The sequence below is a fragment of the Neopsephotus bourkii genome, unplaced genomic scaffold, assembly GCF_033783945.1.
Source record: "Neopsephotus bourkii isolate Nb327-2 ecotype Australia unplaced genomic scaffold, CSIRO-AGI_Nbou_v1 NB_1624, whole genome shotgun sequence".
Classification (NCBI taxonomy): Eukaryota; Metazoa; Chordata; class Aves; order Psittaciformes; family Psittacidae; genus Neopsephotus; species Neopsephotus bourkii.
In genome coordinates this window covers 3,302,110-3,329,169 of record NW_026902099.1, presented here as the reverse complement: position 1 = coordinate 3,329,169, position 27,060 = coordinate 3,302,110, and the positions used below count along the sequence as shown (strand labels likewise).

General features: G+C 38.8%; 1 long non-coding RNA gene across 2 annotated transcripts in view; it reads left to right on the top strand.

The window, feature by feature from the left end:
* Window positions 1-18,979, top strand: part of LOC133222910 (uncharacterized) — a 47,737-nt gene extending 28,758 nt beyond the window's left edge. Inside the window, exon 4 of one of the 2 annotated variants that reach the window (XR_009728408.1) lies at window positions 18,871-18,979. This is a non-coding gene — a long non-coding RNA (uncharacterized LOC133222910). Of the gene's footprint in view, window positions 1-581; window positions 785-18,870 lie in introns of those variants that run through there. The other variant, XR_009728409.1, reaches the window with a different exon arrangement.
* Window positions 18,980-27,060: the final 8,081 nt, after the last annotated feature.

Here is a 27,060-nt window from a genome sequence, read left to right as displayed (position 1 = left end):
TTTACTTTTATGAAACATTTGATTTGTTTTCTTGTTTAAGGGAGACTAAATACTCTTGGTCCAAAATTTTGTGGCAAGACAAACAGCTCAGTTTTCATTTTCATATGAAATGGGTTCTTTTTTAGAAAGTTTTTATGTGCCCCTCAGAAAGAATGGTCTTTGCTGATGAAAGTTGCTAGACATTTCTCATACTACTAAGATTAATTTAAGCTTCATGAGAACACTCTCTTAAGTTTCCTCTGAATGATCTTTTTACATGCAGGAATGTTACTTTGAGGTTCAGAAATGTGTGAGAAACTGTCGTGGTTTAACCCCAGCCAGACAGCTTGTGCACTCACTCCCAGTGAGTAGTGCCGGGCTGGAAGCAGTCGAGGCCCACGTCCTCCAGGACAGAAGCCCTTCTTACAAATATTGTTTTTTTTCCTCTACCTTCGTATTTTAAACTTTACATACAAAATAAACCAGCTCTCAGAGCACACTCTCTCCTTCTCCAGATAAGTAGGTAATGCATATTTGCTTTGTCCTGATCACCATCAAATAGCTAATCTGAAGTGTTCTTCAGTCATTCCCTCTCTTTCAAGCACAAAAATAACAACCCCTGCAAAGGTGATCTTCATCAAGAGTTACTGCTGGCTCAAGGAACTCTCCTGTGAAACTTCCTCTCAAGGCTGCATGACAGATTCAGATCCTTAGGCAGGGGAAAGGCCTAACCATCCCGAGAGGAATCTGGGTATGGTAGGGTGAGATGGCCCATAGAAACCCATATGTGGTGACTGCAGCCATCAAGCAGACTTTTAGTGAGACATTCAGGAAACCAGAAACCTAACAGGTCACCAGGAGCTGCAGGAATTAGACCCATCAATCTGTGACTATCCACAAGGGGCCAAAAGCCTATGGACTGATTACAGCAGTACTAAATTCTGTGCAGTACTAATATGTGCAGCAAATCCCATTTGTTGCAAAGGAAAATCACCTTAGGATTTGCCTTTTGTGAAGAAAATGAATTAAAGATACATAAAACCATACAAATAAAACGCAATGTCTTTTTATAAAAATGAAGAAACTCTCAATAAAATTCTTCCTTCTCATAGCTCTTTGCAGCTTGTTTCTTCTTTTCTGAGTGTAGACACTGCTTTTTCAATGTGTTCTGTAAAATTCCTAGAGCATTTTGTCATGATGTATAGACATTTATATCAAGAGGCTACATACTTAAACTGTCCGAGGAAGCCACAACATCTAAGAGAGCATATTGTATGAGGAAATTGTGAAATCTGTGTGCCTAACATTCCACTTCTGTTTGTAAAATCAATAACATGTTTTAGTCTAAAGCTTGAAGACACAGCTGCTTAATGTGTGAAACAAAAAGCACACAATTCTCACCTAATGAATACATTTAAAAAACCCCCGATGTATAAGTGAAGGGGCATCCTAAACATTGTTCACAAAGGAAAAGTTCTGATTTGATTTGCATCCCAAGGCCTGTGATCATAATATTCTTCCCTGTGTAAGCAATTAAAAGGCGTCCTTCACATGCTCAGTGTCCCCAGCTCTTACTAGATTCTTGTTGTCTACCAGAGATGACACAGTTTGAAAAAAAAAGAAGGCAGGCATATGGCAAGATGATATGATGGAAAATTGTCTTCCCTTTCCACCTATATTTTGTGATCTAATAAAAGATGTTACCCCACAACTGTGGCTTCTTGTGACTCTCATTGCATTTTGAAACCCTGAGACTGCTCTTGTAGGATTATCTCAAAGCCTGTTTCTCTTATGCAAGCAATGAAGCCTAGTGGATAAACGCATACAACTTTAGAGATAGAGAATTTTTGCAGTTAATTTGAAATGAGAGTAGAAATACTTTAAATGCTCTCAGAAGACTGGAAAAGTAAACAACCAACTCAATCACAATTTTTCTGTGCCACTATACCCTTTTCTTTCAGATAAATCATTTGCCTTCAAACAAACCATTAATCACCTGATGAGTGACTCCAGTAACTGAAATAAACGTTTATGAAAATTATGTTCTGTGGACCATGCAAATGAACTTACCCAATCTCAGCTCCACAATATAGACATGAATATCTAATCCTTTTTTTCTTCAATAGCTTTTTTAATCATCATAATCATCATCATGGCTTGACTTTGCGAACAAAGATTTGAGAAGGGCTTTACCCACGCTTACTACAAGCGCGCTGATGGCTAAGAAGGCCAATGTGGGATAGGCAAATCCGGCTACAAAAAGCACAGCAGAAGGTCTCCTTGGGTGGTACAGGTGGGGCACAATTCTTTATGCGTTGTCTTTTCTCCTTGAGACTAGTTCTTCGTGAGCTCTCAAAGGAGTCAACGGCATTATGTATGGTGTGCCTCCAAGTCTCCCGATTGGAGGCCAAGGTGGACCACTGGTGGTAGTCAGTATGGCCAAGACTGAGGTATTGTTTCAGGGAGTCCTTATATCTCTTCTTTGGGGCACCTCTCTTGCGGCTACCGGTGGCAAGTTCACCGTAAAACAAGATCCTGGGGAGGCAGTGATCCTTCATCCTAGAGACGTGCCCTGCCCAGCGCAGCTGCAATTTCAGCAATATGGCCTCGATGCTGGTGACCCCTGCCTGTTCGAGGACAGTGACATTAGACACATAGTCAGTCCAATGGATGTTTAGAATTGTACGGAGGCAGCGCTGATGAAAGCGTTCCAGGAGTCGCAGGTGATGACAGTAGATGACCCATGATTCAGACCCATATAAAAGAGTAGACAATACAATGGCTCTGTAGACACTGATCTTTGTACTTTTCTTCAGGTGTTTATTGCACCAGACTCTTTTATGGAGTTTTCCAAAGGCTCTATATGCCTTTGCTATTCTGTTGTCTATCTCTTTGTCGATCGTGGCATCCGAGGAAATGATGCTTCCCAGATAGCTGAACTGCTGAACTGTCTTAAGCTCTGACTCGCCGATGGTAATATGGGGATGGCGATAATCTTCTTGGGGTGCAGGTTGGTAGAGGACTACTGTCTTCTTCAAGCTGACTTCCAGCCCAAAAACCTCAGCCGCCTCTGCAAAGCAAGATGTTAAACGCTGCAGAGCTGCTTCTGTGTGGGCAACAAGGGCGGCATCATCAGCAAAGAGCAGTTCACGGACAAGATGGTTTAGGGTCTTAGTGTGGGCCTTCAGTGGCCTTAGATTGAATAGGCTACCATCGGTACGATATCGAATATAAATGCCGTCTTGTTCGTCGAGGTCTGCTGTAGCCCTTTGGAGCATCATGCTGAAGAAGATTGTGAATAAGGTCGGTGCGAGAACGCAACCTTGTTTCACACCATTGGTTATTGGGAAAGGCTCAGAGAGTGCATTGCCATACCTGACTTGGCCTTGCTGATCCTCATGTAACAGAATAATCATTTTGAGGAACTTGGGGGGACAACCTAATTGTTCCAAGATCAGTCACAGGCCTTTTCTGCTCACAGTGTCAAAAGCTTTGGTGAGGTCAATGAAAGTTACATATAACCCCTTATTCTGTTCTCTACACTTTTCTTGCAGTTGTCTGAGAACAAATACCATGTCTGTGGTACTTCTATTAGCCCTGAAACCACACTGACTTTCAGGTAGAAGTTCTTCTGCGATAGCAGGTAATAATCTGTTCAACAGTATTCTTGCAAGAATTTTACCAGCAATGGAGAGCAGAGTTATACCACAGTAGCTTGAGCAGTCTGGCTTGACACCTTTGTTCTTATACAGAGTGACGATGATTGCGTCACGAAAGTCTGACGGTATTTTGCCTTGTTCCCAACAGCACACAACTAGCTCATGAAATTTAGCGTGAAGTGCTTGGCCTCCGTGCTTCCGTATTTCAGGTGGGACTCCGTCAACCCCAGCTGCCTTGCCAGTTTTCACCTGCTGTATGGTCTTAAGAGTCTCTCCCATGGTAGGGGCTAAATCCAATTCGTTTTTCACCGGATGTTGCAGAATGTGCCTGATTCCTTTGCCTTGGACTACACGATTAGCACTAAAGAGTGTTTGAATATGTTCAGACCAATGATTCAGGATGGAGATTTTATCTGTAAGAAGCGTTTGGCCATCTGCACTAAGTAAGGGGCTTTGAACCTGAAATGTGGGTCCATACACTGCCTTCAGAGCCTCATAGAATCCTCTGTGGTCACCCAGATCTGCACATCATTGAGTCTTTTCTGCTAGGTTGAGCCACCACTTGTTCTGGGTGTCTCTAAGTTTCTGTTGGAGTTTGCTACATGCAAGACGAAAGGCTGCTTTTCTTACATGGCAGAGTGGCTGAGCGAGGTGTGCTTGATGAGCAGATCTCTTTTTAGTCAGCAATTCCTGGACCTCCTGGTTCCTATCGTCAAACCAGTCTTTGTTTTTCTTTGAGGAGAACCCAATGGATTCTACGGAGGACTGCAGGATGCTGTTTTTGATATGTTGCCAAAGCGCTTCAGGAGAAGGATCTGTAAGTTGGTCTTCAAGCCTTGTTTGAAGGTTAGCCTGAAAGCTGTCCCTCACTGCAGCTATTTGAAGATTATTAACATTGAGCCTCCTCCTTGGAATGCCGCCCCTCTTAGGTTTGGGCTTGAGGTGGAAATTAAGTTTGCAACGCACAAGGCGGTGGTCTGTTTGACATTCTGCACTAGGCATCACTCTGGTCTGGCAAACATCACGAATATTTCTCTGGCGCAGTAATACATAATCAGTAAGGTGCCAATGTTTAGATCGAGGATGCATCCGGGTTGTCTTCCGTCTGTCTTTCTCCTGGAAGATAGTGTTGGTGATGGTAAGCTGTTGCTCTGCACAGAACTCTAGTAAGAGGTGACTGTTATCATTGCAGCTGCCAACACCGTGCTTGCCTAGTACTCCTTTCCAGGCTTGAAAGTTCTTTCCTACTCGGGTGTTGAAGTCACCAAGGATTATGATCTTATCTTCTATAGGAACCTTTTGAGTGAGGTGACACAGGTCGGAGTGGAATTTTTCTTTTTCTGCAGGATTGGCTTGCAGAGTTGGAGCATATATGCTGAAAAGAACAACGTGTTGCTTATTGTGTAGTGGAAGACGTAAGGAGATAATACGGTCGGAATGACCTATCAGCAAATTTTCAAGTTTAGAGGCTGTGGAGTTTTTAATCATGAAGCCGACTCCAGAAAGATGACTTTCAGTTTTGGATTTGCCTGACCAGTAGAGTGTATAGCCAGCACCATGTTCTTTGAGGCTACCTTCCTCATGAAGGCGAACTTCACTGAGAGCAGCGATACCGATGTTAAGTCATGACAATTCATGGGCAATTAGCGCAGAACGGTGCTCAGGACGCCCACTATTCGCTGTATCAAGCATGGTTCTGATGTTCCAACATGTGAGTGTCAATCTGGACACACCTTTGGAGGCAGGTGTATGCCTTTGTCTCTTTGTCTTTAATTGACCACAATAGAAGTTGCCCATTGGCCGTGGCTAGCCAACCAGGTGGAGGAGGAGATGAGCTTTGGTTAGGCCACCTTTTCTAGGCCTCTCTCCATATGGAGCAAGCAGTGCTGTCCTTGAAAAAGGCTGCTTGGTCATTCAGAATGATGCTGAACAAGACTGTCATCTCCTGGGTCAGTCTCAAGCGACCAATGTCCTGAACCGCCTGCATGCAGGGTTGGGTCTGCGACTTCCAGTGCACCTTATCACCTGCCGTTTTGTCCCTCGCCTGTCGCTACAGGGCTTTGCAAGTGTGGGTAAAGCCTTCGGGCCTGCGCAGTGGATTTATTTTAGCTGAGGCACAGTGTGCGCAGAACTGGCCTCACCCTTTACACCTGAGGTTTATCTGCTAGGGCCTAGCGAGCTTGGACGGTGACAGCAAAGTCCTCAGGTCATAGGTTTGATTAGAGTGTCCTTCTCTTAGATAGATGGCCTTACAGGGCTGTACGAGCTCCATCTGCCCGGGTTTGAAGTTGGAGTTGTCCTTCTCCTAGGATGGTTGCCCGAAGGCTAGTGAGCCCATCCTGCCCATGGACACACTTTGTCTGACCCTTCATTTGAGAGCTGACTGGCATGGGAGACCCTACCGGAAGCATAAGCCACCACCAGCATAGCTCCCAACTTCACAAGGGCACGCAAGCTCTTCCCCCATGACAAGGAGGTGTCCGTGAAAGAGAGCTTTTTTAATAATCTCTTGAAAAAAACATGTTCTTCCTGGGTGCTATTCAACTCATGTGAAAGCAGGCAACCAGAATAAATCAAATTAATTGAACTCTAAACTGACCTTTTTATCTGATCTAAAACTGACATAAAGGGATGTTAGGGAGACTACCTCAGATGTAGAATGCTACAAAGTAGATATTTAAAGTTTGGTGAGATGAATCTCATTTCATCAGAAGATGAATCCCATAAAAAATGGCTGTTTAATAGCCAGTCTATAGAAGAGGTTGTGACACCCAATATTTTACTTTCTGATTTAATTTGACAAACCAATTATAACTTTACAGAGTTCTGCAGTTCCTGCTTCAATTGTCAGTCCTGAAATGCTTTTGTATTATAATTTATTTTCTAATCCTATAAAAATTGCACTTGGAACACTGTCTACTTCTCCCAAGGGAAGTTGTAACTGAAAATTCTGCTATTCATTTCTTCTTGTCCTGCTGATTTTATTAGTTTTTATCCTACAGAATTGTGAAGTTCCTGCATCAACCTATGTGAAAAACATAAAAATAACAGGTATCAAGAAAGAAAAGACCCAAACACATTTGTTAACAGTTTTTCAAATGTTACAAACTTTACTATTTTTTGCTTAAAAACAAAAGCTAACTTTAAGAAAATTATATGTGTTTTATACTCGGCAATGCAGATTTAATCACATTTTAGCCAACTAAAAGAGGTATCCTAGCAAACGAGTTAGGATAATGGATTGTGGTTCTGATTTAAGGTAATATTATTTATTCTCTCTAGCTCTGTCTCTGTGCTGTTGGTATATTTGCTATTGGATCTGTAACATCTCTGCAAAAGAGGATTAGAAATGCCTTCCTCCACCCACTGAACAGTCATGTTTAGCCCAGAGCTGTTCTCTTTGTCACCTCTGCATTACTGGCTGAGCTTAAACCATGACAGTGGCTTTGGTAATTTCACATAAACATAAATACATGGCGGGAGTGGACAGTGATGGACAAGGACTTCTTAAGCCAGCTTTTGTACTGAAGACAACATGCAGTTTGATGGTGTTATGCTATTTCTTAGGATCTCCCTATAGACAATAAACAGAAATGTCTTCAGAAGGCAAATGATTTCAATTGTTTTAGTCACTTACAATAGGATGGGACAAGGAGGGCATAATCCAAAATGCCTCTCTGTATTAGGAAAAAGTCTAGATAACCCTGCTACATGTAGACGTTTCGAAAACATGAATTTGAATGAAATAATCCCATTCTCTTTAAGTTTTCATTTGGGTAGGCATGTTTGCAGGTCTAAATACCCTCATGAACATGTAAAGTGCATTTACAGTAAGTATTTATTTGTTTGAAAAAGGACTTCAGTCATACAGGTCTTACTGCCAGAAACTAGTATAGTAGTTATTTATGTGTTCAGGTTTTTTTTTCTTAGATGAATGAAAACAAGTGACTGTGCTATAGAATTAGTAGATGACTACTGGAGACTCTTGAAAGACACTTGGTATTTTTAACTTGTTAATTGAGCAATGAATTAATCTTATGGGACCAATACCAGGACTGGAGCTCAATTTTTCTGACTTCAGAGGAAAACAATACCTGCATTGGGAAACAGACTGCTCAGTTTTGCAGGTGCTGGGTACCAAGGCCTATGCCCCACTTACAGCAATGCATGGACCTTTAATACTCTAAACTTGACCGAGTGAATCTGCCATAGTCAGGAGCTCCCAATGGTTGACCTAGTATGCTTCTACATGTCAATGTCTCTTATGATCTTTTCTGCTCTTCACTTACCATGTAACACTCAAATGTGTCACTGTAGATTTCCAAATACTTTGTGGGTGTTTATCAAAACAAGCTAAAACCAGCTATACTGGACTCCCTAGAAGAGGCCATTGATATAACCACATTACTTTACTTAGGCACACAACTTCCCTGAGAAAAGGTAGACACTGTACATTTCTGTTCATTGTACATTGCTGTTACAGTCCAAACTTCCAGGAATCTGCAAAGCCCTGCTCCAAACAGTCAGAATTGCATCTGGGAATATCTTTATAATGTCAGCTCTGCTGCTTTAACATTCTCAAAATAATGACCCCACTGGTTTAATGAAGTCGTAGTTCCCATTCAGCATGGCTTACACTCATTGAGTTCCAGCTTTCTCCCAAGTATTTCACCTTTTCCTACTGATACTCTCAGAGAGAATTTTGTTACTGTACCTTCAATCACAGAAAACCAAGCTGGTTTAGTTTCTTACCAGCATCACAGCATCACTCTTTTGAAGATATCCTTAGTGATTTTACAGACTGTACTCAGTCTCATCAAGCAAAAGCAAGTGAAATTATTTCTTCCACCTGATGGAAAAAAAATTACATTTTTTTTATTTTGCTGCCACAAAAATGTCAAACTTCATTCTTTTGCAACCACCACGTAGTTATAAACAGTGACTGACTAAATACAGAGTCTGGGAACACTTGAGGTTTTTCTGTGTTTTTCACAGTGCATGGGACCAAAGCTGCTTGTCTGCGTGGAAGTACATCACCATAACTCAAGGTGACATCAGTAAGAGCTCAGACAAAAAGCATCATCTCTGATGGCAGTTTAGAAGCTGCAGAAGCAACCTGGAAACCTCTTGAATAGCAGCAAACCAGAGTTTATCACTTTGATGAAAAGACCACACATCTGAGTGAAAAAGGTTTTAGAAAAATTAAATCCGTGTCTGAAGTCAAACAAAGTAACACAACAGCAGTTTTCCTCCTACTTTGGGCTAGCACACATTTGCAGTTTAGTTTGAGGCATCCCAGGAGTTTCCACAGTGAGTGTTATGCTCTGCTCCAGCAGTCAGATGTGAAGCAGCTTGCTGATCTGCTTCTGAACTGCTGTAGTTTTCAGAAGTACACTAAAGATAAACTGTTGCTTATTTTGCAATCTCGGAAGCTACTGGAGCAGAGCATCAGGAAGAGACCAGAGCCAACTAAACCAGGTCTTGATTACACATACAAAGCAGAGCTTTATCCTCTGTCAATTTCATAACTACCAGGACTATCGCTACTTTGCCATTATGAAGGGTGAGTTTAACGTTCTATAATTTATTAATTAACATAGAACTGTGCGACTCTATTAGTGCCACAATAGTTATTCTCCCAATTTTTAATATTCATTACAATTATTTTTCCTCATCTGTAAAACAGTCAGTAGAATTGAAAGAAAAACTCCCCATGAAACAACTTTATTTTCCAGGGCCTGTCATAGCCATATTACCTTTACATTAATGTAAGCTTTACATTGAATTGACTATGCTACAGAAAGCACTGAGATTTATTACCCCTTGAAAAAATATTGACCTCAGCTTAGCTTTGGTCAATAGTTTGTCTATTTAAAGACCTCACAAAAAGTAGATATCTGGTTATTATTTACATGTGTGCAATTTATAGAAGTACATACTAATTTAAAGTTATAAGTTCCCTTGTATATAACAAAGTATCTTTGTAACAGGCTTTTGTGTTAATTCAGATGTTAACCCATAATAGTTTTATCAAGTACATCACGATCCACACTTTCATCTTGCATACTGCAGTCTTAATCTCACTAGAAAAATATTGCAAGACCCCCATGAATGTTTACACTTGCAATATTCTGATTGCTGACAGAATTTATACCAAAAGAAATCAGCTTCATCTCCTTTCTGACTGGTCAAAATGTCAGATACACTTTCTCTCATTCACCTCCAAAACCTGTTCTCAATCCTAGATAATTTATAATGAACTTCCCAAATTTGATTTTGCTAAGTATTTGCAACTTAGTATAACAGCTGTTAAAGCTGATGGATGAATAACCAAGGTCTTCACTTATGTGCAAGAAAGGTTATACAGCCTTCTGTGACTGACTGTCTGGGCCTTGACTGTGTCTGAGCAGTAGATTTTATTTTTCCTGTTTTCTCAGGATAGGTTGCCTGGGTTCAGGGCAGTGTTTCACAGCAATAAAAAATATTAGTTACACATGGTTATGGGCATTCATTAGCCCATTACCTTAAATTAGAAACTCTTATATTAGGACTTGAAGTGCAATTAAGTAATCAATGTTATTAAAAATACTGAAATTATCTATATAATACATTCAGAAGGTTGCTACTGTTTCAACTTTTCATTGAGAAACATGACTGACTTCCCTAGAGACACTTAAAAGATTAAAAGAAAGTTACAAAATGTAAAACCCATAATAACTTCTAAGTGGTGGTGCTGACTGCTGCAAGCTATAAGTCTGTATACAGATACTTGAAATTACATCCTACATCAAAGAAGCTTATATGATGCATAATGGGATTTAATGCTAAAATGTGATCTCCTTTAAAGCCTTACAGCTGTTATAAAGACACAAAAGCCCAAAGAAATTCACACATTTCAGGGAGAATAAAACTTAGAACGATTTCTTAATGTAGAACATGAATTGCAGAGTTGCATTAGCTGTTTTCTGCAACAGGACAACTTTTCACATTCCTTCTTGTAATATTGAGTTTTGTAAACTTGCTGAAAGGGAAAAGCTAGTATTTGTATATTCTTCTTGTGAAACTGAGGAGTCCAGCCATTATGAATCACAGTTTCTTATTTTACTTTTGAAATATACCCTGATGTTTTACAAGCAGAGCCTACCTGAAAAGACTTATGTTGAAGACTTATTTCACAGCTGAATTTCGTTCACGGACTGGATCCTGAGTGTTTTTATTTAGACAGCTTGTCTCATTTGCCTCATCTGAAGCAGGACAGATTGTTTTAAATATAAGTAATGGAAAATAAATGGCATTAAAAGCTTCTGAGAAAAACTGCCCTCAGAGAATTACTAGGTTAGTTCTCTTGAGAAACAGAGGTAAAGAAAAAAGGAAATTTTGCAGTTCCTTACTGCAACACTATTAAGATCACAATCATAAACTATTCTTATGCAAGAGATCAGCTTGGCTAAATCTTCTGCTCTTCATTAACCTCAAACACAAAAAGGAAGCAGGAAGAAACTGGAAACTAGGTCAGTATATCAGGGACAAGGATAAAAGAACAGTGTAAGTATGTCTGGACAAAATTAGAAAAGCCAAGCCACGAAATACAGTACCATCAGAAAAGACCACAAAGAGGAAAAAGAAAACATCTGTAAATACATTACTAGTATGTGGAAAATCCAGTGAGAGCTGATTCACTACTAAGTGGGATGAAACTCTGGTCACAGATGTCACTGGATGGGCAAGAGAGTTGTCTTGCGTTGCTCCATTTCATTGAGGCTTTAGCTGCAATGTGCAGCACTGGTTTAATGACACTTTGGGCTCGTAACACTGAACTCAGATGAGCATAAAGCCCCTTGTTTGTCAGTCTGAACTTCTGTTCCAGGTCACTGTCCCTGCAGCAGGAACAATAAAACAAGAAAAAGCAGCTTCAGCTGCTTCAGTTAATGGCTTGACTTCTTAATTCAAATGCACTTTCATATGAAGTTAACTGAGGTAGTTGGCTGTGGGGGTAGATTAAATATTAAATTAGCCCTGAGTCTTTCCATCCCAGTATTAGTTGAAGAAGCTATTCCTATTAATATATGAACACATATTCATAACATTTATAGAAAATTGAGTTGTTACCTGTTCTCTTTGGGAACTCAGGGAAAGGGATGAAGTTCTCAAAATACTAAAAAGAGTAAACATAATACCTGGTTTAATAAATAAGGAGACAATGAGGGAGTAAAGGGAAAGAAAGAGACAGAGAAGATAAAACAAGAGGAAACAGAAACAGTATTACAGACCAACAAAATCAAGTTCTTGGAAAAACACTGGGACAAATAAGCTATCTGTAAGCACCTTGAAGATAACAAGGGAGATGAACAAGAGCCAACAGGGATTTGTCAAGAACAAATTGTGTCAAATCAATCTAATTTTCTTCTATCATAAGGTAACAGATCTTGTGGACAGAAGGAAAGCAGAAGCTGTAATACAGCTTGACTTTAATGTAGTTTTTGATTCTTATGTGGCATTCTCATTAAAAAGTTAGAAAGATCTGTAGAAAAACTGGTGTCAAAAAATAATATAAAACCACAACTGAAGCTGCCATTAATCTACAGTCGAACTGGAAGGATGTATTTTTTTAATTAGGATCTTTGAAATGGCGTCTTGAATCCAAAAAAGTTTATCTTCAGCTACTTCAACTCTGTACGTAATAATATGAGGTTCTGAACTTAGGTAGAATTATTAAATGCAAAATAACACACATACAGAGAACAGCTGTCATTATACTGATTCTTTAAAGAGACATCCTCATTAATGGATCATAAACTGAACACAGGTAAGTAATAGTGTACTATTGTGAAAAACTCAGATTTCACACTGGGATTTACTACCAGGAGTGGAGACTGCAAAGCATGGATTATTCTTTCCACCCTCTTTAGCATTGGCTAGGACTAGTTGGATTAATATCCCTGGTCTGAGGCACTTGAGATGGATTTGTTCAAGTTTAGAAGTGAGCAGTAAGTTTTACTAGAAGATTCAGCCTGCCAGGAAACACTGAAGGAAGCAGAGCTGCTCACAATAAAGAGAAGACTGCGGGGCAATATGATAATAATCTTCAAATGTGAAAAGATGCTGAGAAGAGAAAGGAAATCACTGTTCTCCTTGTCCAGTGTAGAGAGATTTAGGCAACGGGTCTGCAGCAGTACAGATCTAACACAGTTCTTGGGAAGAAACTTCTCAGTCTCAGGGACAGTTAAGTCCTGTAGTAGATTGTGCAAAGAGGATGTGAAATTTCCCTTATTTTCTATGAATGTCAGCAGTGACGTAGCTTTAGTAGTTCCCACCTTGGCCTAGATGACCTCTGAAAGTCTTTTCCACATCTCTCTTTTCATGAGGAGAGTACAACTAAAGTGGGGCTGAAAGCCAAAACAAATCGGGGAAACTGAATATTGCTCCTCATGACAACAGATGCAGAGTGGTGTCTTTATGTTACACACTTCTATAAAAGAACAGGATGAAAAAAGCAGACTATGTGCTGGGATAAGTATGGGGAGTTTGCACTGATACTGACAGGGAATTGCAGACCAGAAGTTTCAGTGAATATTTACATATGAATATAATACATCTCTCTTTATATAAAATAACCTTAAGTTCATATATTTTAGTCTCACATCACTATGTTGATAAATTATAATTAAAATATTATTCATGTAATATTGTGATCTATGAAATACGAAATGTATATTAATTTTTAATTCCTTCACTTTCACAGCAATGCTACACCATGTGGACAACATGAAAAGACAGCTAGGAAAAATGTTTTTCTCAGATATATGAGTGCCTCTGAGTTTAGTAGTACTTAATATAAAATTTAGTTTGAATGTTACATACGATGTTTGTGCAATTTGCTTAGCACTAGTTTTCATTTTCAATACTGTCTCTGTATTCTCAAAGAAATAAGAATGTTTTTATATCAGAAGTTAAGGTTTTCAAGTTTTGCATTGATTTTTTTTAGTGTCTGAAATGTCTCTATATGTGATCACACTCTCCAGTCTTCATTTAAGATGCTTTGGTAGACCCTATTTCTGACTAGACTTGATTCCTTACATTTTTAATTACTGAAGCCAAGGTGGTGCTATCTCCATGATGCCTAAGCCTTAGACACTGACTTTAACTTCAGATAAAAACCTCTATTAAAAAAGGTTGTCCAAAGCCAACTTTTGATAAATTTTATTGCTGGTTTAAGAAACGTATCTGTCTTCAAGGGTGTAGTATTTTCCACCTGTAACGACTTGGTTTCTGGACAAAGGCAAAATAATTTCCTCTTGCTGACAATCCTATCAGCAGTAGCTTTTAACAACTAGTTAATTTAAGATAGCAGAAACTTCACTGAACTTTTGATGACAATGAATGTATCATGTGAGCTACTGTATCATTTCCTATGTACAAAACTGATCCATAGCCAGCAAGTATCACATTATTTTCTGCAGTTTTCTTGCTTGTCTTTTTTTATGTGAACTTCTAAGAGAAGTCCCAGGACGGACATGCTAACACTGCATATATACAGTGGATGAAAAGCTCTTTAATTTTGTTTCAGGGGAGCTGCCAATGTCTTTTGTAGAGCAAGTTTGATTATATCTGTCAGAAAATACCACCTATCTTTTCTGGAACTAGTACCCTTGGTTTTTTTAAGTCACAATCTACAAAACTAGAGGAATCCATCATGACAAATTTTTTTCAGGATACAGTTTGTATGATTTTTTTGGAGTCTGTACCACAGCTAGACTCAAAATTTCATGCTCCTGACAGTCCTTAGCCAAAGCTACCACCTTCATCACACAGTTTGCTGATATCTTTATTGTACTTTAACTACTTGAAGGGCTCAGTTTGTAAGTCTGAGCTCTCAAATATCCCATTTACAAATAAAATAGTTAAAACAACTCATTGGGGGTCATATAAATGCCTGTGCTACACTGGTAAGACTGTAATTTGGTCAGTAAAAGTGATGTGTTCACTTGAGTGCTCATTCTTTACCTTTCTGTTTGATGTGCTGGCTTCCAAACAGTGTAAAGAATAGATCTTCCCCTGGTAGAAAGGAAAGGACATTTGACTAAATAGTTTTCAGCCTATGACAAATACTATAAGATGGGCAAGAAAGAGCTGTTAGGTTGTTGTGGGCTCATATTAACAAAAAAACACTCCCCCCTCAGAAAACCCAGAGCTAAGCACAGGTGATGCCATCATGAAACAAACAATGTTTTTCATTTTGCACCCAGAATTTGAGCATGGTGCTGGGAGAGCCGTTTACTGAGAAAAGGCTAAACTGACATTAGCAAATATAAGAAACGCAATAGCACAGCAGTTTTCCTGCTACTTTTAGGAAACAGGTGTTGCATTTAGACTTCCTAATCTCCCCAGTGAAAGCAAATTTAAAAGTGGTACTACTATTGGCTTTCCCATTTCCCAGAAGGCAACCTTAAATTTCATATTCAGCTGCAAGCTGCACATGGAAATGCTGGGGAGATGGGCCATACTTTAACATCAGTGAGTACCAGGGTGGACAGTTTCAGTACACTGATTATTTGGTTCGTCAGCTGGGTGGAAAAAGTTCACTTCTGTATTTTACTACACAAGTCTGTTGGAGACATAACCGAAAGATCTTTGCAACGTGACTTAGGTGTGCTGTGTTGGAAAGGATAACAGATCCCAAATGAGGCATTGTAACACATACAATACTGACCAGAGTACTAGTGTTTTGTAGTAGACTATGCAGCACCATGGAAACTTGGAAGGTCTTCTTTTTGTGCTTTGCAGTAATGCTGACTCACTGTGTTGGTATAAAGAAGTCATTTAAGCTTCTTTGACTCTAAGTTTTGCTTTGTGCAAGACAAAGGTCGTGGTATCTTGTAACAGAAATTGAGAGCTACAGACTAAAAAAACCATTCTGTCAGCAGAAATAGTGTTAGTATTAATTATCTAACTGAAATTATATACAAACATTGAGTATATACCATCACCTGTTTAATAGGACAACTGTATCATTTTTTTTCAGTTTCTCTTCTCTCAGTATCATTATAGACTGGGAAAGCAAACATTTAAAGATCCTGATATCAAGCCAGGAGCACCTGACTGAGCTTTAAAATATATTGCAGTGAAGGATGACAGAGCTACAATCTGATGTTGAAAAACTTCAAATGATCAAACTATAAAATATATTATTGACTGTTCTTGCTATGCTTCCTGCCATTACATTTTTTTGTCTTCCCTTACAAAATAAAATCTTCAATTCCTACATTAATTTCTCTCAAGGGAAGACAATGCGGCTTAGTGTCAACAGTATAGTAAATCCAGCGTAAGGGATCCTAGTACTAGAGCACAACCAGTATGGCCACACTACATCTCTGACTTAGTGTATCAGTCTGGCAGTTCAGACTACAGCCTGAATTTCTGAAAGGTTTTGTCCTGCAAGAGGTGTTCTCCACTCTTTTCTGTAAATGGCATATTACATATTTTGCCTGATCTAACTGCAAGGCTGACATATGCTGGCCTTATTTTAGACTGTTTTTAAGCTAGGAAGTGATACATAAATCCAGTAATAACTATGGAACCACAATCTGATAAATGTTTAACCATGTCACACTTGAGAAAAGTGGTCAGGTGTTACACAGGTATATTAAGATTAAATAAAAAGGGCCAGTTTCTTTCCACATGTATTATACTACTGTTTATAGTTCACTGCAGACAAAGGTTGCTTTCAAGGTTCATGCTATTTAATTACTTGTTTGAAATCTAATTTTATCTCTGCTGGAATCAGGAGAAACATTCCTATGATCAAATCAGATTGAGCATTTGCAGACTTCTTTTATTTCTGTTTAGTCACATACATTTCTGCTTTAATATTTTGAAAAGTATTGCCAGAACAGAAGCGAGGTCCCTGTTCAGCACTGCAGTCCAGAAAGAATTTGCTCAGTCATTTACCCTAATAAGAGGTATCCAAATTTGAGCTGAAAGTTCTCCAAATGCTTTTGCGCATGCCTGGGATGACTATGTAGTGAGCAGCTGAGTTTCTATTTCTTGCCTCCATCTGATCAGGGTCCAGAAATGCAGAAGAGTGGCACGCAGATTCACAGCTGGGGACTCCTGAGTTCAAAGCAGTCCTGACACACTGACCAGAGGAAAGGTGCACCAGGGACACATCAGCAAGGTTGTCTGTTATCTGCCACAAAACTCACAAAATATTGATGTATCAGCTATAAGGAGTATTCCCCTACCATGTAGCAATGGAGGGCCTCAGAAGAAGCACAAGTGTTAGTGACAAGGCTTATAGCCTCTGCAGGTCTCCCAGGTGTTTGTGTTTTGCTGTGGCAGGGAAGACCCCTTGATACCCCAGTACAGTATCTGACTAATCCAACTGTGCTAAGATAAATCTTTGTGGTTTGGTACCTTCAGAGGGAAACCACACAATTCTGGATGATGATGATAAGACCCAGAATTAGTCTAAGCAGCTCACCACACATTACAGGAATCTGGAAAGAGATTAAAAAATGGGCTCTTAACTGCCCATGATGAGCTTACTTATTCTCATACGTTCGAGTTATGTGGCCTAGAAGAGAGGGTGAAAGATGCAGGACATATATCTAATTGCATGAAAGTTTGTCATCATATAACCTAAGAACTGAGTCTCAGGGTAAAATGTTACTGAGTTCTGCATACGAAATGAAAAAGAAACTAACAGAAAACATGGAAGTTTTTTTTATGAATATAGATGAAAGTATAAGAGACCAAGGGAATACAATCTTTATTATTGACTGTTTAGGACACAACGAAAATTAAACTGGGAATTATTTAAGAGCTCTGAGACATGCAATAAAATGTTTGTCACACAAAAATGTATGTCATTTTTATGAAGATATTAGTTGTTTCAAGACATATATCATACCTCACTAGCTTCTTATTTTGCTTTTATGAACACATCTTCTCAAAAGAAGTAGATTTTTTTTCTTCTATTTTTTTATTATTGTTTTATTACAGATCATCGTGGAATACCTGGAGATGGAAATTTTGAAGCTTAAAAGCATGTTTACTTTAAATCACATTATATTGAATTTCATTTGTATAAAATTATTGAATATTTTTACTATTTTATGTATATGCATCTTTTTGATATAATGAAAGTTTGTTCATATGTGTTATCCAACATAATAAAAGTCAAATAATTTAAAAGCAGAATATATTCTTTCTTTGATGACCTAACAAACAACTTCACACACTGTGCATGCCTATACTGCAATATAACTTAGATATAGACAAAGCAGTTTAGCTGTCTGTGGCGTATCCTGGTAACAGTACTGCCATTGCTGGGGGAGCTCATCCCACTTCTCAGTCGATGTTATTACTTTAGAGATGGTACTTCTTCAGCTGTTTTAAGACATCTTCCCCATTCATTCCTCCTTTACGTGCAGATGGTTGTGCAACCACAGGATGTACTGGGTATGGCTTGGCTGGAAGTGTCCTAGAAAAGAAGGAAGTGGGGGGACACACTATATTTTTAGCTGGAAAATATTTAATATCCTGTGTTCTGGTTTTATCTTTGAAGTGCAGGTGGTAGCAAGAGGACAGAAATGAGCAGCCAGACAAACAACTGCTGAGACAGAAGTGGGTAACTACTCTCAATGATTGGAGATGTAGCTCTATGAGTATTATCTTTAATGGCACAATTGAGGCTGTGCTGATAATAAAAATGAGCTCTGAAGAAGACTTTCCAAATACTCCTCCTTTGGTGGGCTTATTTTGAAATTACTTCATTTAATTTATTTGGTTTATAATACAATTATCACAACAGAGCTTACCAACACAGATAGGAAAGGCAGAAATCCGTAAGTAGGGTCAGTTCTGGGCTGTTCTATTAGAGAAAAAGTTGGTTTGAGTTGCACCAAGAAGAGAAATCAGTGTCTGTACCTCCCCAGACAAGCCTGGTTTTGTACTTTAAAACCTAAATTATGGAATCAGGACTGATTATGGAGAACAGGTAAGACCGATGATGCTTAACTCGCTTCTGTCACTCAGGTATTTCACAGGTGATCACTGATACATTCTAGTACCTGTGCAGACCAAGAATCATTCCTGATTACACAGTAGGGTAGATTTGACCCGAATTATGTAGGCTTCCTTACAGAAGCTAACAGAAAAAGGTCTAAAGTGATTTGGTCTGAGCTTTATTAAATACTAACACAACATGACTCTGTCTCTGTTTGTTTCATAGGCATGTAAGCAGCATAAACACATGCAAACATACTAGCATGGGAAAATGCAGACCATGAAAAGAGGAAGAAACAGGAGAATGGTTTAAGTAAGGAGGTGAAAAAAAAAAATAGTCAAAACTCAAACTATGCTTATGTGTCATTCTCCTGGGGCGATATTCAGATCACTTTACTTGTATTGAGAAGTAGTCCTAAGGAGCCTCCAGGTGAGCTCTTGACTGTTTTGGAGGTTGCTATTCCCAGCTGACATCCTCCCTCACTGCTAGAAGAGCCTTTTGCCATACACAGCACAGCTGGTGGAAATGAACATATGTGCCCAGACCTCAGCACAATCATTTGCAGCCCAGCATGCTACTTTGAACCAACTCCAACTTAGCTTTATGCCTGTGTACCAGGCTGAGTTCTGCAGCAGCCGGCTGCAGGGGAGCTGGTGTGTGCTGGGTGCTGCCCAGTACATAGCCGGTGCAGTAAGTCTGGCAGAGAGGCAGGTGGATAGCAGGCTGTCACTAAGTTCCCAAATAGCCCTGGAAATACTCAGATGATCCCATCTGGAGGTACCCTTAATATAACTTAATTTTTGGCCTGTTTTACCCAATTAAAAATATTTACACATTTCATTAGAACAGAAGATAAATTTTACATGTTATTTTTCATCAGTTTAATTTCCCACCCCACATTCCTTTAGTTGCTTTCATCAGTCCTTTGATTTCCTTACCATTGCCTTTCTTTCTGCTCACTCTTCCTTTCTTCTTATCTTTTAGTAAGTATCCAGGAGATTGGACAGGCAATTCCTGTGTTCACATGAGACAGATGGGTTTGTAAGTACAAGTCCTATGAGTGTAAAGGGGACAAATATCATCCTACTTGAAATAAAGATGACAAGGAAAAGAAGCCTACAGAAAATGTATGTGCTTGCCATGCAAAGATGAATAGCTACTTTAAAACAACAGGTTCAGTCAGCATATTTCAGCAGACTTGGGCTATTTCAGTTCACTGTTTGCATATCTTATATCAAGTGACCTGCCTAATGTCATGAGGAGGTGAACAGGGAATAGAGAAATCAGTCAAGGTGATGGATGAGCTGCAGACTTGATTATTTATTCAAATTATTCCCACAACGATTGAGTCTTGCTGATTGCAGACAGCATTTTGTCACAATCATTAGGAAAGGGCAAAGGTGGCTGGAGTTTAATGGCCAAATTAGAGTTAATGAATGGTGTCGAGTATGACAATATTTTTAAAATCTGAAGCAGAAGCTGTCTTTATTAGGGACCAGCAACATTCAGAGCTCTTTTCCCTAAACTGCTTTTATTGCTCTTGAAAGTACCTATGCAACTCCAAAGGTATTCTACAGACTTCCTTATGTAGGTCCCAGTTTCCTTTCAGGCCCTTTCTCTTAGAAGAAATACGGCTTCTCACCATTCCCTCCCATGTGCCTGGAAATATTTGGAAAAGTCCTTCAAAAAAATCTTTGTACCCTCTTCTCTTTCCTTGTGTTAGTCATCACATTGGTAAGAGGGAAGCAGCAGACTGATGCTGAAAGATGACCTGCTGCAGCCCGGCAATGCCCTTGGCTTCAAGCAGGCTCAGATTCCCTACAAAGGCTCGGACACATTTATACAAAATCATACACATCTTTTTCATCTGTAACACTACATCTGGTTTTGACATGAAAAGAGAGTGTGGAGGGCACAGGGCCTGTGAAAAGAGCACCTTTTTCCCAAGTACCCTAGGTTTTTCCTTTTCCCTCCAGAAATACAGTTGTTTAGGTCAGTATTATATTAAATATGCTGATACACTCCCTTGAGGGATGGTAACCAACTCGTATTTGCAATCCTAATACAAATGAAATGAATGCTCCATTATACAGAGCAATACATATCCCTCTTGCCTGGTAAGAATTCACAGGGTTTTTTAATAAAAAAAACACTTTCCACCTTCTCTGACAGAAAATAGCAGCCTCTTCCACAGTCTTTTTCAACAGCATCAGCCTATAAGAAGCTCAGAGGTATCCAAATGTCATATTTTATTAGACACTGATTAACATAAAATATTGCCAAGAATTAGAGAAAATATTTTTCCCATATTATAAAATAATGGAAGAAGTTTCCAGTGAAATTAATTTAGTGCATGTTGGTGAGATTTAGCAAAGAAGTTTAAAATGTGGTAACGTTAGAAAGACCTCAAAACATTAATAATTTGCTTACTTTCAGATATTGCAGTAAGTAAAAAGGCATGCAGAAAAAAAATACAGCAAAAAAAGAACAATCCCAGAGATCTTCAGACCCTTTGAGAAACTAATGTGGGAGTGCAGTGAATGAAATTATAAACTGATATAAGATTTAAAAGTTCCTCTTGCTATAAAAAATTTATATAAAATTTCCCTTTGCCTCCATCTCTTAAATGGCTAGTGTAAATATTTATTCTTGTCAGTCATGAAAATGTTTAAAATAAATCGCTTGATTATTGAAAACCTGTATTTAATTATCAAAAGATTTGATGTAAGTTCATTTTTTTTTTGTAAAAACCTTTTGTGGTGGTAATTAAAAATGCATGATTCATTATTTTTATATAAGAAGATTATGCAGTTAAACATAGATTCATCCTACCTAACTTTAGGTACTTAACTGAACCACCTAAGATAGATAGAACAGTTGTTCTCCGGAGTTCACCCTGCTGACAGGTGTTTATGGAGGGTCATTTGAAACAATGAATGTCATCAATTTAGTGTGCTGTGTGGCAGGTTGAATTTGGACTCTTGCCACTACTACCTGGAATTTCTTCATGATCCAAGAGTTCAAAACTTAAGAAAAAATGTTAGAAATAATTACACTTGTGAATATTAGTTGATCAGAGAATTACTGGGAGTTGCTAGTGATGTGCGGTTGAAAAACAAATGACAGCAGGATCCATAAGCTGTAGCATTTTCAGCACAGCTCAGAGGAAATGTCGTTACCAGGATTTGTCCATCTTGCAGAGTACTACATAAAAATCTCACCAGTCAGAAAAGACAAAGTGAACGATGTATTGAAAAGTGACCCTTATGATAAAAAGAGTGGAAATCCTTTCTTATGAAAGCAGCCAAAATACTTTGGACTTTTCATCTTAAACAGTGATGAGCTGACATGATTTCTTTCGATACACTCATCAGAATTACTGCATCTGAGTAAAAAATACTAACCCAAAATATCTGTATAAGAACAACTGGAAACAATTCATCCAATTCTATATTTAGGCTTCAAATTAAAGATTTCTAATTTTCAGAAAAGTGAGATTCTATAACCATTTTCTAAATATCCTGAAGACAAAAGCTTAGTGCCTTAATAATGGAGTTTATAAAAGACATTGCAAAATATATTTGCTTGAATTAGTGAAGAACAGGATCTAATACCACACTCTTTAGGCTTCCTGTTTTCAAGAAAATCCACCTTTGATGATGAACACTATGATGTTACGATTTAATAGATTAGATATTGCAGAATGATTTGAAGCTGTGAATTCCCTACAGTCTCCAAAATCATCAGTAGGACAAGTTTTCCATGGAAAGAAACTCATCTTCTGGAATTTTCCAAAGCTAACTAAGCTTCAGGAGTAAGGAAATGCATCTTCACCTTCAGGTTGCTGCTCTCTCCCTTCGATCTCCAGCTCTTTATTTTGAACTGACTTACAGAGAGAAACTATAATTCAAACCAATCCTTATACAGAATGTAAAATATTAACCAAGTTCCTTATTTATTTCTCTGTGCAGTCTCAAAGGCCTCCAGCTCCTTGCTTGGCTGGTTTTTAAATAGTGGATGGTCATGATCTTGAAAAATTGTCCTTTATGCGGACAGGAGTGGGATCTGTGCAAGGTAAAAAGAATACTGAGGGTGGGAAGACTTCAGGTTCTAGGCCCTTCATTATGACATGTTTTATGAGATTTAATTCATATGGACGATCTCAGCAACATGATAAAGAGAGATCAGAGAATACTTACTTACATTATGTCCAGTAGGGTTGCTGACTGGAAGTCAAGTCATTATGGAATCAGGTTTGGCAAACTAAATCCTGGTAAGGTTTGAAATAAAACATTAGCTCTTCATTTCACTGGCTTTTGTTGGCTGACCAAAGGCAGAGAAATACAACTTTATTATGAAGCTTTATTTTGTAAGGCATGTGGGAACATTTAAACATGAAACATGTATCAATAATTGTCTAAATTGCACACCAACTTGTAAATATTACAGCTCTTTGTACTGTACTTATGGAATCCAGCATACTTGTACTATTGACTGTATTAACTATTACTGAGTTAGGAACAAAGCAAAATGTTGAGTTATATTGAGTTAGGAACAAAGCAAAATGCACATATGACACTGAACTCTACCATTTCAGATTCCACGATGAGAATCTAAACTCAATTTCATACCCAATTTCAGGAAGATTCACAACCAAATAACAAGAATGCCAATAGTAAATATAACAAAGAATTAACAGGAAAATGAAAATATCACCTGAAGCAAAAATGACAACTGTTATTTTTTTAAAGGCAATTATTTAAGTATCTCTATATGACATATCATATGAAACACAGTATGGAAAATATCCAGTGCAAACATTTGTTGGTTTCTATTGCAAACATCGTTAAAATAGAAACACAAAACTAAACAGAGAAGTTTCTCTTGAACCACTGGTAATCTGCTTTTGCCTCTCCATGCCCTTATTTGAAGACATATATATTTGAGAGCTTATTTGCATTGTACCTTTTCAGATGTATTTCAGCAATAACAGTATTATTACAAGAAGATTAAAGCCTGCTAAACTGTTTATGCTAATGATGTTTTTATTGTGAGTAATGACTTGTTTCCCTTTACTGCTCCACCTTTCTTATCTCTTTAAGTGTATTGTAATGGATTGTAGTATTGATAGGATTACTTCTACAAGGCAGTAAATTCCATCTAGGAGGAGAAACTGTTTATTTAGACCATTTTTAAATATTTTCTGAAGGGTGGGTTTAAAATACATGAATCAGATTCTTATGTTCAACTTAACTTTGATTCATGAATATTCTGGGGGATTTATCCTAGTAAAAATATAATCTTCAGGTTTCCCCAGATATCACAGATGCCAAAGCTACCAACTACTTCATTTCCTAAGTGTTATTTGTCACCATCCCTGAAGGTATTTAAAAGACGTGTAGATGTCTGTTGGTAGACATCTTTGTCAGTGACAGTGGACTTGTCAGTGTCATGGACAATGGGATTGAGTGAGCCCTCAGCAAATTTGCCGATGAGACCAAGATGTGTGGTTTGGTTGATACAATGGAGGAAAGGAATGCCATGCAGATGAACCTTGACACGCTTGTCATGCGGACTGATGCCAACCTCATGACCTTTAACCATGCCAAATGCAAGGTCCTACACCTGGGTCAGAGCAATCCCAGGCACAGTTACAGGCTAGGCAGAGAAGAGATTCAGAGCAGCCCTGCGGAGAAGGACTTGGGGGTGCTGGTCGATGAGAAAATGAACATGAGCCAGCTTCAGTGTGCGCTTGCAGCCCAGAAAGCCAACCGTATCCTGGGCTGCATCAAGAGGAGCGTGACCAGCAGGTCGAAAGAGGTGATCCTGCCCATCTACTCTGCTCTTGTGAGACCTCACTTGGAGTATTGTGTGCAGTTCTGGTGCCCTCAGCATAAAAAGAACATGGAACTGTTGGAACAAGTGCAGAGGAGGGACACAAGGATGATCAGGGGACTGGAGCACCTCCCGTATGAAGATCGGCTGAGAAAGTTGGGGCTTTTTAGCCTGGAGAAGAAAAGGCTGCATGGAGACCTCATAGCAGCCTTCCAGTATCTGAAGGGGGCACATAGAGATGCTGGGGATGGACTCTTCATTAGGCACTGTAGTGACAGGACAAGGGGTAATGGGTTAAAACTTAAACAGGGGAAGTTTAGATTGGAAATAAGGAGGAAATTCTTTCCTGTTGGGGTGGTGAGGCACTGGAATGGGTTGCCCAGGGAAGTTGTGAATGCTCGATCTCTGGCAGTGTTCAAGGGCAGGTTGGATAGAGCCTTGGTGACATGGTTTAGTGTGAGGTAGGGGAGTTGGAACCAGATGATCTTAAGGTCTTTACCAACACTAACCCTAATGATTCAACATTAATGACTCTATGTGGCATACAAGGACATGGATTAGTAGTGAGCTTGGCAGTGCCAGGTTAATAGTTGGACTTGAAGACCTCAAATGTCTTTTCCAACTTAAGTTATTCTATGATTCTACGATTTTTATAACTATCTGGTTACGTAATACAGAGAAGACAGACAAGACTTTTCTCAGAGATGCACAGGAATGGGACGAGGGCAAAAGACAGGATGGAACACTGTAAATTTCAACTGGATGTGAATATTTATTTATTTTAAGCATTGGGATGGTCTAAAACAGAACGCGCAGAGACATTATGGCATCTGCATTTTTGGATTTGTTCAATGCTCAATAGAGAAGTTCATTCGGTTACACCTGCTCTGAGCAGGATATTAGACTTCATAATCTTTGGTCCATCCTGAACTACTCTAAAATCTTATGCTCACTCAAATACTTTCAGGACCTATTTCCTTTATGCAAGGGTCTGTTTGAAGAAAACTTATAAGAAGGTGGTTATTTGCAAATGTTTTTCCCCTATCAAACTGGGTTGAAATTAGCCAAGAGACTGGGCATAGAGTTTCAGAGAGAGTAATGGTGTAAATCATATTCCACAGAAAAACAAGAAAAAAATGAAGTTTCATCAAATGTTGGCATGCTTTTCTTCAGAATAGCCCCATACAGGTTATATTTAACTTTCTTCCATCTGAAAAAGTAAAAGATTCAGAGAACAAAGCTTCATTGTTGAGAATATTCATTTTGGACTTTATTAGCCAAGTCCCAGTCAAAGCTTTCTTTGTGAGGTATTGAAAACTTCTTATTCTCTTACAAAACACTGTAGAAACAAAGACTGCACATAAGGGGATAAGGAGACCAAAACTCAGCTGACTTTTTCGGTGCAGCTCCAAAACAAACTACAGATCAGATTCACAGCTGGTGTCAATCAGACCAGTACATCTAACCATCAGATGAGCATTCGGTCCCATATGCAAAACTAAACAATAAAACCTGTTTAGAGAAGAGAAGAATTAATATGACAGCTTGAAAACAGTGCTTCACACATTTTGACAAAACTTCTTTGTGGGGTATATATTTCATCACAGCTTTAACCCTGGAAGACCTTATGTGCTAGAGACTAGTCTTTTGGCCATGATAGGTCACATAGCCCTTTCATATAGGTATTCCAGAGCTGGATGCCTCAGCCTCTGCCTCACCATGTTTAGAAGACATCAAACATCATCAACATGGGTGTCACCATAAACCTGTTTCATCCTGGCTCCTATAGCAGAGACCACAGGAGGGATTCACACTGTGCAGCAAAGAAGTCTGTTGTCGGAGTGGCAAGATACATGCCCCATCACCAGTATCTGTTCCAGGTCACAAAATAGATACCCTCCAATAGTGGTTTGATGGTGGTTTGTAGATGCATTTCATTAGTCTGGCAGCCCAGATTTGCTAAATGGCAGGGTGCTGGCTACCTTAGCTTCATGCATAGTGGAATATTAGTGTCAGTGTCAGGCTTCATGTAAGACAAGTATTCAAGAAGAAGAAAAGGCCAAATCTGTGGGGTTTTGGTTTTCTTTACAGTCAGACTACACAGTCTAAATAGCAATTATATACTATTAACAATAGTAAACTCAAAGGCAAAATATAGGTAAGCTTCCTTACATGATAAGATAAATGAGAAGGCAATTCAATTTGTATTTCAAAATCAATTTGTTCAGTAATAGACACTGAATAAACCAAAACCACCTAAACATATTTTTAATTCACTCATTAAAATCTAATAGTGTGAAAATATCCATTTTGGATGAAGGATGAGCTGACCGGAACTGTAAAACACTCAGTTTTATGAGCCTGCTTTACCAAATGTGCTGAAGTTTTTATGTGGACTAAGCAAAGCAGAACATGAACATACACATCCCCATAATCTATCAAGTACGGGTCTCACAGGTATGAAGACCATATTAGCTGGATCTAAGAAGGTAAGTCAGCAAACCTGTCAACTCTGTGCTTGTTTCTTCCTTCCTGCCCCTTGTACGCTCCCAATCAATACCTTCCACACCCTCTGTCTTG